A 13,726-nucleotide genomic window follows, 5' to 3' on the forward strand; every position below is an offset into this window, starting at 1 on the left:
TGACATAGCAGAACTATTTTAAGAAGATGTATCTGCCATTGAAGATGTAGCAAGGACTAAAGAGAAGGACTACAGATCCATGAGATCAGCTAAGATATTAAAGCAACAATCCAAATGCAAAAGCATTGATCTTACCTAGGATGGTAGGTAGCTCTGGAAATAGAAAGGAAGAAATGAACGTGTGGAACAAAGTAGGGGAAGTTTCTGCTAAGTATCTCAATTAGGAGAATTAGTGAGGAGGGGTAAATGGGACAATAGGATGTGGAGAAGGAGACATCCAAGGAAGCTCAGAAATTTAAAATTTGGATCTGTCAAGGTAAGTTTGCTGGGAACATACTGTGTAATTTTCAAGTGTTGATACTGGAGACAGTCCAACAGACCACTGAATGAACAGTTCTGGACCTTTGGAAGTCACCGGGATCTAAACATAAGCTCACAAAGACAAGAATTGTTTCTTCTCACAGCCGTGTCTACTCACCACATAATCTCATACCTACAAAGAAGAAATGTTTGCTAAATAACAGAATGAAGATTATAGCCAGAATCAATGACAGATTATATGAATGAAGATTATAGTGCAGAATCAATGGAAAATGCAATAAATGTAGAAGTTAGGGAAATGGTTCAAACACAGAACTTTAAATAATAAATTGTAACTTGTAAGAGGAAGAAAACCACCTTGGACCAGCAACAGTGCTAGACAGTTTTGAGATGCAACAATAACAACTCCTAACAGTAACATTGAGTAGGACATAACTCACATGCTTAGAGTTCACCAAAAGAGAGGAAAGAAATTGTACCTAGTGTATCCATGGACCCTGGAGCAAAATTTACAACATTATAAGTTGATTTTTTTAAAAAGAGTTTTGATTAAAAAAAAAAATGGATGGGAAAGATTGATGTCCCACGATACTTATTAGGAGTAATCACACTTTCTGAGTAATCTATTGTTAGGGAAGTTTGGGATATGTGAATATCTTGATGCCAGAATGACCTTTTTATAAGATGTGTAAGAGATGCCACACACAGTCAAAAATTTGCATGTAACTTTTGACTCCCTAAACTGTAACTACTAATAGACTATTGTTGACCATAAGCCTTACTGATAACATAAACTGTTGACTAATGTATATTCTGTATGAAATATATATACACACACAATGTACTGTATTCTTATAATAAAGCTAGAGAAAATAAAATATTAAGAAAATCATAGGAGAAAATGCATTTACAATATTATATTCATTGGACTATATTCATTGGGGGAAAAACCATGTATAAGTGAAGAACCTGCATCATTCACAGTCATGTTGTTTAAGGGTCAACTGTAGATCATATACAACATAAGATCCATCTCTACGATTACTGTATAGATAAGCAGAGACATCCCTAAGCACCTGCCCCTCACATCCTACCTGGCTCCCTCCTTTTCCTCAAAGCAAGAAGTTGTCCATTAGGCCTGGACTCATGAGAAAATATCCCATGAAGTAAAATCAGGCCAAGGTTATTTTTTCCACAATGCCCGAGTAAAAACTAGAAGAGTAAGACCAACAAGTAGATTGACCCGGTGACAGACACAGCTGCATTTGTGCCGTAAGTGGAATGTCACTTCACTAAACAATTTCAAATGTCAGTCCTTTGTGCGTACAGACCAAAATGCTTTAATATTTATCACTTAATAAACACATGAAAGATTGCACAAAATCTGTGTCCAATGATCCTTGATGACAAAGCATTAGTGACCCAATCCTTCCCCAGATGTAATATTTTGCTCCAGTAGTGTAGTGCTGGATCTCACATGAAACAAATAAGGCATTCATGCATAAAATTAATACAGTAAGCTCTCGAGGCAGTGATAAATTTGGAAGCAGGCCCACAGAATCTTTTCATCCCTCTTGAAGGCAGATTTCCTATAAAACCTGGAGTCACCTACATCTTGACTTGTAAGGCTCTTTTGAAAATTATATCATCATCTCTCATGAAACCCAATAAGGCATGTACAGTCAAGGTGAATATAAAGGGGACAATGAAGCTGTTGAGGAGATGCTTAGAAATAGGACCACTTCATTTTATGTGGAAAAGCAATTGATCTCTAAGCATTGAGAGAGCTTTCAACTTGCCCTTTACTATTAAGTTATCCTCACCATGCTGTTCCTTTCTGTTCACCTGTGTGCAAATGGGTCCTCAATTCTCTTGTTTTATGGAGGGGTAGCTGCAGGTGATTTTATGCCCTTACAACCTTTGATTAGCAGCAGCATCAAGAGTATCATCACAGAAAAGCAGGGTTTTGTTTGTTGATTGTTTTGTTTTGCCAGTAATTACTAGAAAGGACCTCTGCTTCTGAAACATCAATCTAATGACATCTACAAACAAACCTGGTATCCTCAGAAACAGGTCTTAGTCACTCCCAACAAACCTCAGTGGTAACGTTCATTGTAACAATATTTGAAAGTAGATTATGAAAGTTGAACAATGTTACACCTAAACACTCCCATTTGTAAGTTTTGAAGAAGGAGGAAGGTAACCATTGCTGCATGGGTCCCATTAGACCTTCCTGAGAAGAGGAAATGAAAAATTTTGATTTTAGGATCACGTTATTGTTTTGTTGTAGGAGTCATATTATACTGGGGTGCCAGCTGAAAAAAATAAGGGATCCTCGTTGAAATTATATAAGTGTATCATTGGTTGTTGGTTTTATTTGGCCAAGCTCAAAACATCATCAGTTATGAACTTCAGATACCTATGAGGGAATTTATCTCATCGAGACTCTGGTTGCAAAAGTGAGTTTTTAGAATGTGTGTGCCTCATATGGCTACTGCACACTCAGTAAATTACATATGTAAGTGTGTTTGATGGGTTCATTTTAACCTTGTTGGCATTTGCTTCTTCTTGCATCATTTTGAAGGAGAATATGAGAAACAAACATGGTCTTCTAAGGTTCTGTTTCCAAAAGGGGAACTGACTAAACATTCCCTTTTTATCCCTTCCAGGTAAGGGGTCCTGAATCACAACAGAGTAGTTTACATATTAAATTGATAACACAAGTCTCTATGGAAATATGAAAGGCAAGCTAAAACACACCCTGAGGGAATTCTAAGATACAGAAATGTGATCTTGTTTTTGTATAACCAAAGCATTAATAGTGAAGTTAGGTGTACTTGCTTAGCAAGCAACTCTTCTCCCTAGGGTGTTCTCACAGTACTGACAATCCCCTGGATTCTGATTGTTTCCTTACTTTGAAGTCCGGGCACCAGGGTGTGAACTTTTTCTTGCCTATTCCTCTTTCTCCTCACAGGTCAGAAGGAGTCTTACTCACCCTTTAATCAAATGTTTACTTTGTTCCATAATTACACAGGGATTTCCCTTCCTCCACTGTTAAAGGCTCTTTATTCTCTATTTCCTCTATACCAATCTTATGCTACGATATAGAATTTTCAATAGCAAGAGTCCTACATCCATGAATTATGCGAGCTTAGGTTAATTATTAACTGAAAAATCACTAATATTTAAGTATACTTATAAAGTTCCCCCCACCCCACCCCCCAAAAAAAACCCTAAAACAACATAACTCGCCAGAAGAGAAACTGCATTTCACTCTGCCATGATCAAATTTCCACTGTCATGGACATAATTTTGCACCTATCACTTGTTTTAGTGGTGCATGTCTTTGGAAATTTAAAGAAAATGTGAGTAAATATTGTAATTAATGATAAATAACATAGGATGCTTTTTTCAGAATGATCGCTTTTTATGTTACTACTTGTGTTTATTTATCAAGCATTCCAATGACAGTTAAGATTACCCTGTTATGTATACGGTAATCAAATCATTCTAAAAAGCTACACATACACGTAGGCGCTGACGCAGCACATGTTGGATCATTTGGGGATTACAAGAGTTCAGTGTCCTAGCCTCCATTTTGGCTTCTTCAAGGAAGATTGGACCTCTGTGAAAAATGGAAATAAGGATTTTCTGTGGGGAAACAATGTTTTTCTAGCTCATTCAAAAACTGTGAATGGGAATTCTTGCTAAAACATATGTAAGCTAACTTATATCCACAGCATTATTTTCTCTCCCTAATAATTGCATCTTATGGGGGGTGTACACAAATAATTCTCAACATTGGAAAAATAAATTTTTATGTGTTTAGATGCTGGGAGCCGCACCGGCCTCGGTGGATGACAGTCACAGCGAGGAAATAGCAGTGTTTGTACAGCTCCTGCCATAAGAAACAAAAACTGGTATCTCCTTCTGCTACTTCTGGCTCATGTTGGAAATGAGCCTGTGGGTATTGACCAGGCCTCACAATATTCCAAATCAGACCGATATTCCCCACACAGATTCCTCATAAGGAAAAACATATTCCTGCCTTTTCAAAGGAGATTTCAGATGAAAGCATTGTGGATGGTTGTCAAAAGGCTCTTCCTATGGGCCTTGTAGACTTACATAATAATAAAGGGGGTTAAGAACACAAGAGTTACAATTGAGCCTGGCCCTGAGACAAAGAGCCTAATTCAGAGTTAAGGACAGATATCCACCCCCACCCAATTGTTTCTGCTTGGAGCACCTGTCCCCCAAGGCATTTGTGATCAGTATTCAGAGTGACTTATTCTGGCTTGAATATGCTGATTGCACCCTGTGAAGGAACCTATTGAGGAACTTCTTTTGTAATTATGGGAGCAAACATTGGGTTTCCTGAAAGACCTGTTTTTCTTAATACTTCTCCTTAAACAAGCTATTGACCCCTGGTCACAAAGAACTAACTTCACCCTTTTTATGCTAAAAACATTGTCTTGTATTCTAAAGATACCTTCCTTCCCCATAGGATAAGCATCTAAATCACCTACCTCAGTCACTATTGATAAAGGTTATGCAGGAGTCTTCTACAAATCTATGTTCTGGGAAATTCTTACATATCAAAGAAGTTTGTCATCAGAAATCATTGTCTAAGGCAAATGCCACTTTTGTGTCATCCCCCAAACACTTAATTATAAAATAAAGTTAAGCCCCAGTCAGAGCAGAGATGCTTGCCTGGTGATCAGAAAGATTCTCATGGCTATCTCATCCCTTCCTCGCCAACACCATCCATCTTTCAGGGACCCCTGGACCCGGTCGGAGCCAGCCTCCAACATTTAGAACTCTAATGCACTGGAATGTTAAACCTGCAATATTTTAAAGTTCATGTTGTCCACCTCCATCATTATATAAATGAGAAGCCCATTATATAAATGAGCCCCAAAGAGAGAAGTGGTTTGCAAAAATGACACAGTAAAGAAAAAATGTTGTATAATTGTAAAGGATTAGGATATCTAGAATATCATATAGGAAGTATCTGTTAAAAGTAATGCACTGAATATTCATATTCATCTGTCTTACTAAAATGTTAGTAAATGTTTTATTTTTTAATTAAATTTTTAAATGTTTATCTATCTTTGACTGGGTGTGAGCTGGGGCGGGGCAGAGAAAGAAGGAGACACAGAAGAAGGTTCCAGGCTCTGAGTGGTCAGCACAGAGCCCTACGACATGGGGCTTAAACTCACAAACATCAAGATCTTGACCTGAGTCAAAATCCAATGCTTAACCATCTGAGCCTCCCAGCCACCCCTAGTAAATGTTTAAATATGAACTCAAAACAGCAAAAAAAAAAATAGAAAGGAGGTAGCCTGTACATGAAGTATTTCATAGAAATTCTAGAATGCAAAGCTGGATGAAGAAAGCATAATTAATAGAACAGAACAGAGGGAGCCATGTTCTCAGAGTTAACATGTATGATCTGTGGCAGGAGGCACAGGAAGTCTCAAAGTGGTGCAAGTCCAGAAAACTCAGAGAAAATCTAGCCCAGCAATTAGTAGAAAGACAGATGGCTTTATAAGAAAGGATCCTGGAATAACGGGTGAATGTCAGGGGCACCTGGGTTGCTCAGTCTGTTGAACGTCAGACTCCTGATTTCAGCTCAGGTCATGATTTCGTGGATGGAGGCATCAGGCCCTGCATTGGACTCCAAGCTGGTATCATGGAACCTGCCTGGGATTCTCTCTCTCCCTTTCTATCTTCCCCTTACTGGCTCATAGTCTGCCTGTCTGTCTGTCTGTCTCTCTCTCTCTCTCAAAATAAATAAACATTAAAAAAAAAATACTATTTAGGGGCACCTGAGTGGCTCGTCAGTTAAGTGTCTGACTTTGGCTCAGGTCATGATCTCACCACTGAGCTCAAGCCCTGCATCTGGCTCTGTGCTGACAACTCAGGGCCTGGAGCCTTCTTTGCAAACTGTGTCTCCCTCTCTCTTTGCCCCTCCCCCTCTCATGCTCTCAAAAATAATTAAACATTAAAAAAAAATTTAATACTATTTTTTATAAAGGGAGGAATATCAATACGATAGAGATTTTGAGAAGGATGGATGGGAGTGTATATGACAAAGAAATCCTATTACAAGATGAAAATAAAGCTAATTTGAAACGACAGGCAGGGGGAAAAGTGCTGCACAAAAGAATAGAATCATAATTAGCAGTCAGCATTATCCAAAAAGAAGATATTTTAGAATTGTTCAGATAATTCAATTTAACCAACATTATTGAACATTTACTACAGACAGAGAACTGTTGGAGTTATGAGTTGAATAAGAAAAAGTCCTTGTCCTCCAGGACATTAGGTCTGCTGAGAGAGACAAACATATACACATATGCTTATAGCAGAAGGTCTAGGAGCACATATTCTACAGGAATAGTGTGAGAACTTGCTACTTGCTATGGTAGCTCAAAAAGAGAAAGGCAATTGAGACTGTAGAATCTAGAAAGATTTTTTTATTAGACTTTAGTCTTAAAAGACAAGTAGGATTTGATAATTTAAAAATGATGGCAGGAAAGCCTTTTGTTAGGAGACAATAGGAAGAGATAAGCCATATATACAAGGAAAAAACACTAGTATATGGGAATAGTGAGTGAATTGGTAAGCACGGTCCATGGAGAATGCATTTGCCAGATCATGGAGAGCCTGGAATCCCAGAGAAAGAAATTTGGATATGTTTAAAAAGCTTAAGTGGCATTGAGCTATTGACTATATGGTAGAGGAGAAAAGTAATTATTTTTCTAAGTTTATTTTGAGAGAGAGAGAGAAGGGAGAGGAGGGAGAAGAGAGAAAGAAGAGAGAGAGGTGAGAGATAAAAGAGGATAGAGAGAGAGAAGAGAGAGAGAGAAAATCCCAAACAGGTTCCACACTATTAGCACAGAGCCACACACGGGGCTTAATCTCCCAAACCAGGAGTTCAGGACCTGAGCCAAAATCGAGAGTTGGATACTTAACTGACTAAGCCACCCAGGTGCCCCAAGTAATCATATTTTAAAAATCAGTCTGATAAAGGTAGGATTCACATCCAGTAAAATCCACCTATTTTAAGAGTTTGACAAGTGTTGACAAATGTACATACTTGTGTAGTCACCATCCTAATTAAGATATAGCACATTTCCATTACCCCAAAGATTCCCTCATGACTTTTCTCAGCCAGTCCCTACATGCTCTACTCAAGCAACTACTGATCTGATTTCTATTACTGTAGAGAAGTTCTGTCTGTTCTGCGAATTTACATAAATAGAATTATACAGTATGTGCTCTGGCTTTGTGTCTGGCTTAATTCACTCAACATAATGTTTCTTGAGTTTTATTTCTCCTTGCTGCTCCTTGCCCACGTACCTCAAAAGGAAGCTCCATCAACAGAACTTGGGCATTCTCACAGATCCTGTTTCAGACTCTGTTCTACTTATCTATTGTTGTGTAACCATCCCAAAACTTAATGGCCCAAAATAGCAATAAGCATTTATTTTCCTTATGAATAAGCCATTTGGGCACAACCTGATGGGAACAGCTCATCCAGGCTCCACACAGCATCAGGGAGGCTGGAGTATTTACTTCCAAAGTGACTTACTCACATCACAAGCTAGGTTGGGCAGTCTTCTGGCTGAGAATTTTCCCAGGGTGTCAGTCAGAAATCTTTGTTCTTCTCCTAAGTGGCCTCTCCACAAGGCTTGTTGGGCTTCCTCTCTGCATGGTGACTGGATTCCAAGAACTAGTATTTCAAAAGACAGGGAGTAAAAGTTACTTCTTAGTCTCAGAAACTGGCACATCACCACTACTGCATTCTATTAGTGAGGCAATAACAGAATTTATTCAGAATCCAGAGGCAGAGACATAGGCCCTCTCACCTCTTGCAGAAGTACCAAGGAATTTGAAACATTTTTAGCCCAACACTCCTTTCCATTCTAGCAAGAGGTCTTTTAAATAAAAGATTTACTCAGCAACTAAGGAAATCTACACTCGCTATCTACACAAATTAACTTAGTCTTGTCAGACATTTAATAAAAATAAATGCAGGAGAGAGAATGACCAAAATGAACAGAGTCACAGTAGGGGAAACAGAGCTGACACAAATAATTGGAAATACCTTGTTTCCATTTTGAGTTTAATTCTAATTAATCTCTAATTATCCCCAAAGATAATAAAGAGAATATTACATCCATAAACACATGTTGCTATTTTTTTTTTTTTCAAAAAAAGGAACTTGAGAACAAGAATGGATTCCTGGAAATTACACAGATATATAATTACCAAAATACAAAATTCACTAGAGATTAAATCTAAGAATGGATATGGCTGAAGACCAAGTTAGACATCTGAAAGATAATGCAAAAATAAATCACTTGGAATTTAAAGCTAAAAGACAAAACTATGAAGCAGAGGAAAATTAAAGCACACAGAAGCTAGATCCAGAAGGCACAACATCTGTCTCCTAGACGTTCCATAAGGATAATACAGAAAATTAACGCAAGAGATGAGCAAAGAAAAAATTACCCTAAAAATTACATACATGTCAGATTGAAGACTCATCTAATGTCAAGAAGAGTGAATGACAAAAGGCTCCCACTTAACCAGTTTTGGGTGAAGTTTCTCAAGTGTAAGATGAAAATCAAGCTCTGAAAGCCTGGGGTGTAGGGAGGACAAATTTGATCGTAAAGAGAATCCAGTGAACATTAACCCTAACATGGAACTCTGAAAGAGCCAAATTAATGTCTTCAAAAGTCTGAGGGAAAATGATTTAAACTTATAATTTTATGACTAAATCTATCAAGCAAATGTGTGGACAAAAAAAATTACATTTTCAGACATGTGAGGACTCAGAAAACTTATGCTCCAAGATCCTTTATGAAAACAGTGCTTAACATTATATCCCTGCAGAAATGAAGAAATAAATCCAAGAAAAAGAAATTGAGCCCAAGAAATAGTAAACCTATCCCAGGAATGCAATGAAATGCTCTCCCAGGAGTATAGCAGTAAAGCAGCTCAGATTATATAACAAGTGAGAGGCCTCTAGGAAGAATGATTCAATCATATTTCTTAAAGAATGTGGAAAATCTTAAGAGTTTCATTGAAAAAAAGGGGGGGAGGAAGCATTTAGAAATTCTGGGAAGGAAAATAAAAAGACTATAAAAGAAAGCCATGGTCCAAATAGGAAGACACTTATTGAGTAAAAGAAAAAAGAACCCATTTGATTTCAACATGGAGAAGATTCTCTTTCAAATAGCATGGAAATGTTTAGGGACAGAGCATTATATTTCCTTCTCTCTGGATCAAATCAGGAACTTCTTGGTTTAGTTCCACAACAAATAAAATTCACATAATCATAATATATTATTTAATGTTTATTGTTTTAAATGTTATAACTAGCCTATGGACAAATAGATTCAAAATCCTGGAATGAATATTTCTCAAAAACATACTCTTGTATCTCTTTTGAGTATTTGGAAAAATATTTATACATTTATGTATGTACAAATGACACACACATACATGTATAAATCTATGTATATGTGTATATCCTAATACTCATCTCCTCTATAATACATCAGTGAAATATCTGACCAAAAGGAGTAAAAAGAGTGGCAGAACTGCTTAATATTAATGGTTCAAAAACTCGAGGTTTAAGTATATAATTTATAATCCTTGAGTAACAATTAGAAGAACTAACAGAATAGTACTTTAAAAATCCAGAAGTTAATGAGCGGTATCATATATACACTGAATTCCTCAGTTTTTCCAGTGGTTAGTATCCAGAGGTTATTTAATGTCATTAAGTCAAAAAATACATGTAGAAGTATGCAATTCAGCATTGTTGAACTAACTTTTTGAGGAGGCAGGAGTGAGATGGGAGCCCAAGATATATCCTACTGTCCCCCAGGAAGGAACAAGGACTTTTTTGTTTCTTTGAGAGAGAGAGAGAGAGGGAGAGAGAGAGAGAACCAGTGAGGGAGGAGCAGAGAGAGAGTGACAGACAGAGAATCCCAAGCAGGCTCCACATTGGCAACATGGAACCCATGAACCGTGAAAACATGGCCTGAGCCAAAACCAAGAGTCAGATGCTCAAGTGGCTCAGCCACCCAGGTGTCCCAGGATGGGGCCTTTTTCAAGCAGCTTCCCTGAGCTTGAAGGAGAACCCCTCCTGCTGAGCAGCTGGGGACAGAGCACTCCTGAAGGACCCGGGCGCTGTCCCACAGCACCCACGGCAGTGAGCAGTTGTGTTTGTGAACAATAATTCATATAAATGGAATTCAATAACTGGGGTTTTGTTCTATGGAGATTTCTATAGGAGCTCGATAATTATGAGGTAGTTCTTTCTCATTTGTATTAAAAATATTAGTGTTAGAAATAGCATAGAAATAATTTCAAATAATTATTTCCAACATGAATTTCTTTTTGTAATACTTTGCTACAACCATATGCAATTAAGACATATTTGCTCAAACCTTCCAGAACATAAGACCTATTCTTCTTATGCAAAATGAAGCTTTAAAATGTGTGAAAATCTCATCTCTCCTAATTACAAATTCTCTGTTAAATTTATTCTACGTCTACTCTGTATCATGAAAAGATAATAGTACAAATTCAATTCTATCACTTCATCTATAGGTTACAGCAAAATTGCGTTAATTCTGTTTCTACTAAATTAGATTTATAATTATTTCAACAGAGGATGAGTTGACATTTTTATTCTATGATTTTTAAAGTAATATCTTTATAGTTTCTACAAATCATGCATATTCATAAAATGCTCAACAATTATAGGAAAGTATAAAGAATAAGGCAATCATGTAAAGTCACACCTTTCAGAAATAACCAGTACTATCACTCTAGATATCTCTCTGGATAGATGGATAAGTGGATAGTTCAGTGATAAATAGAAAAAATTTGTATAATTGGAATTACATGTACATACTACTTTACAGAATCTTTTCTTTATAGAATAATGAGGTGTCAAATTTTAAAAATATTTATGAAAATCATCTAGCCCCGTAAAGTGTCTCATTAGAAATCATTGTGCTGTGACCTACTTTTTCCAGTTTAAACAATCCGAATAAAATTATTTCTAAGTTTATTTTTTTGTCTTCATAATAAAAATACTGCTAACATAAACATTTACAATGTGTCAGACATTACGTTAAGCACTGTTAAAAGGGTCATCTCATTCAATGCTTCCAGTACTGCCATAAAAAACAGAGTCAGAATAGAGAGGTTAAGTCATGCCAAGTCACACAGCTAAGTATCAAACCGGATTTGAACCCAGGCATTTGGATTCTGAAATCTATATTTTTAAGCACTGGACCATACACAATACATAATCCCCTTATTAAAATAACTCCATACCACACCAAAACACATTTTTCCTCATATGAGTTTACAGTGTCCTCAACTTGTGACAATCTACTGTCATATTCAGTAAATAATTAACAATCTACTAGATATCAGGCACTGTGCTGTGGCACAAAGAATTAAAACAAAGGAAAATGAAAGATGTTTATATAGGGTATTTTACCATAAAACTACAAATAACCGAAGGAAACTGCTTGTATATTTTAGTATTTTTATATTTACTGATTGGAAAATGAATAGTGTTTTCTTACCAGTCCTTTTTCTATATACACAATATGTAAATATGCATTTTCTTATAGAACTGAGAACATGTCAATTTCCATGTTGTAATCTGCTTCTTTTTTCAATTATACAAGAGCATTCTCATATCAATAAATATTATTAAAAATAATTCTTTAGTAGCTCTTTGGGTATAATTTTAATTGGCACAATCCAGCATATGGTTCAGCTATAAAAATTTTTAATTATTCCCCAAATGTTTAATGTTTCTGCTGCTAACTTTTTATTATAAAACAATATATTTAATAAATCCCAGGAAGATCTTACCACAGAAATAAAGTAGTTTTACTTTTTCAGTTACTCAAGACAAGAGGAGGGTGAAAATTTAAGTAAAGAGAGTCTCTGCCACTTTGAATCCCAAGTTCATCTCTAAAATATGGTATTCAAGGCTAAACAGTGTTCTATTTTTTATCCTTATGTGAAATGACAAAATCATTTTTTCCTTTAAATCTCCTCCCTCTTCAAAAAGCAATAAATCAATAAATAAATCTCTTCCCTCTTCAATGTATTGTTTTCTCCATTTCTTTTATTTTTCTGTGTAAGGGTCACCTTTGACACTGAAAATAGCCAGTTAAAGAATATCTACATTTCTAGGAAATGTAACTCTTATTCTTTCTCATTTTACTATCTTCTTTTCCAATTAACATAAGAAGATTTATACAGCACCAGTCTGTATCCAATTGCCCAGACTAAGAGTCACCATCATCACTGAAGAAAATTCCAGGCTTTGATTTAGAAAATTCAAGCACTTCCAGAAGAGATCCAGTTTTCTTAAAGTAATGTGATGTTAATGGCTTTGGATGTTTTCTTTCCCTTAGCAGAGGGAAATAGTTCAGTGGCTTAATTTTTCATGCCTTCATGAATTTAAAAATAAATAAATAAAATGATTCAAAGGCAATAAATTATTCAGCATGTTGCTTAGTCTTAAATCCCTGGGTAATTTTTTTCTATCATTCCCACATATACTTTTTCCTGTTCCAGAATACTTCAGATACCAGTTAATAAATATATGTGCTTACATGTTGATCACTGGGTTTAATCGCATGAATGTTTATCAAATCCAAGGGACTAATTATAATAAGCTTTCCACTGCATCGAGGAGCATTTTGCCGGGAATTAAATATTAAAAATGCAAAAGATCTCACTCTCTCCATGCAAAATGTAAACTGATATATTCTCACAAGAAAAGATAGTATAAGCTGAAAGCAAATTGGTAAAAGAAAGCAAAATATATTCTAATTGGCTTCCTTGAATCCATTTTCATTTTGCTTCTTAATAGAGTTGGAGGAGGAGCCATTTAAAGCAATTTGCACAAAAAGACTAGAAACCAGTCATCATATATGACACCAAAAATGTCTCTGGAATTCCATTTACTACATGTTGGGGTTAGTCATTATTATTATAAGCATTTGAGTAAATAAGTGGTAACCAATGCTTAAATACAGAATATGACCTTTTGTATATGAAAATGCATCTCTTGTGGGCCAGTGAATCCAGAGCAAGGCTTTTAAGGCTTTTACTGGTTTAATATAAAACTGTCAGTGGGACAGATATCAGCAGCATCATTTTTGTCAAATGCCGGCATCTGTTTAAAGGATACAAATTGCCTCATGGCATAATGAAATCATGGCTAAAAATAGCCCCAAGCTGAGGGAACACTTGCATTTGACAACAGTGGACCAGTTTTTAGAATATCTATATACACTTTTGCTAACTATTAGAACCAGGAATAGGTATCAGAAATTATTTTTCC

The sequence above is a fragment of the Crocuta crocuta genome, unplaced genomic scaffold (assembly GCF_008692635.1).
Source record: "Crocuta crocuta isolate KB4526 unplaced genomic scaffold, BGI_CrCroc_1.0 scaffold229, whole genome shotgun sequence".
Classification (NCBI taxonomy): Eukaryota; Metazoa; Chordata; class Mammalia; order Carnivora; family Hyaenidae; genus Crocuta; species Crocuta crocuta.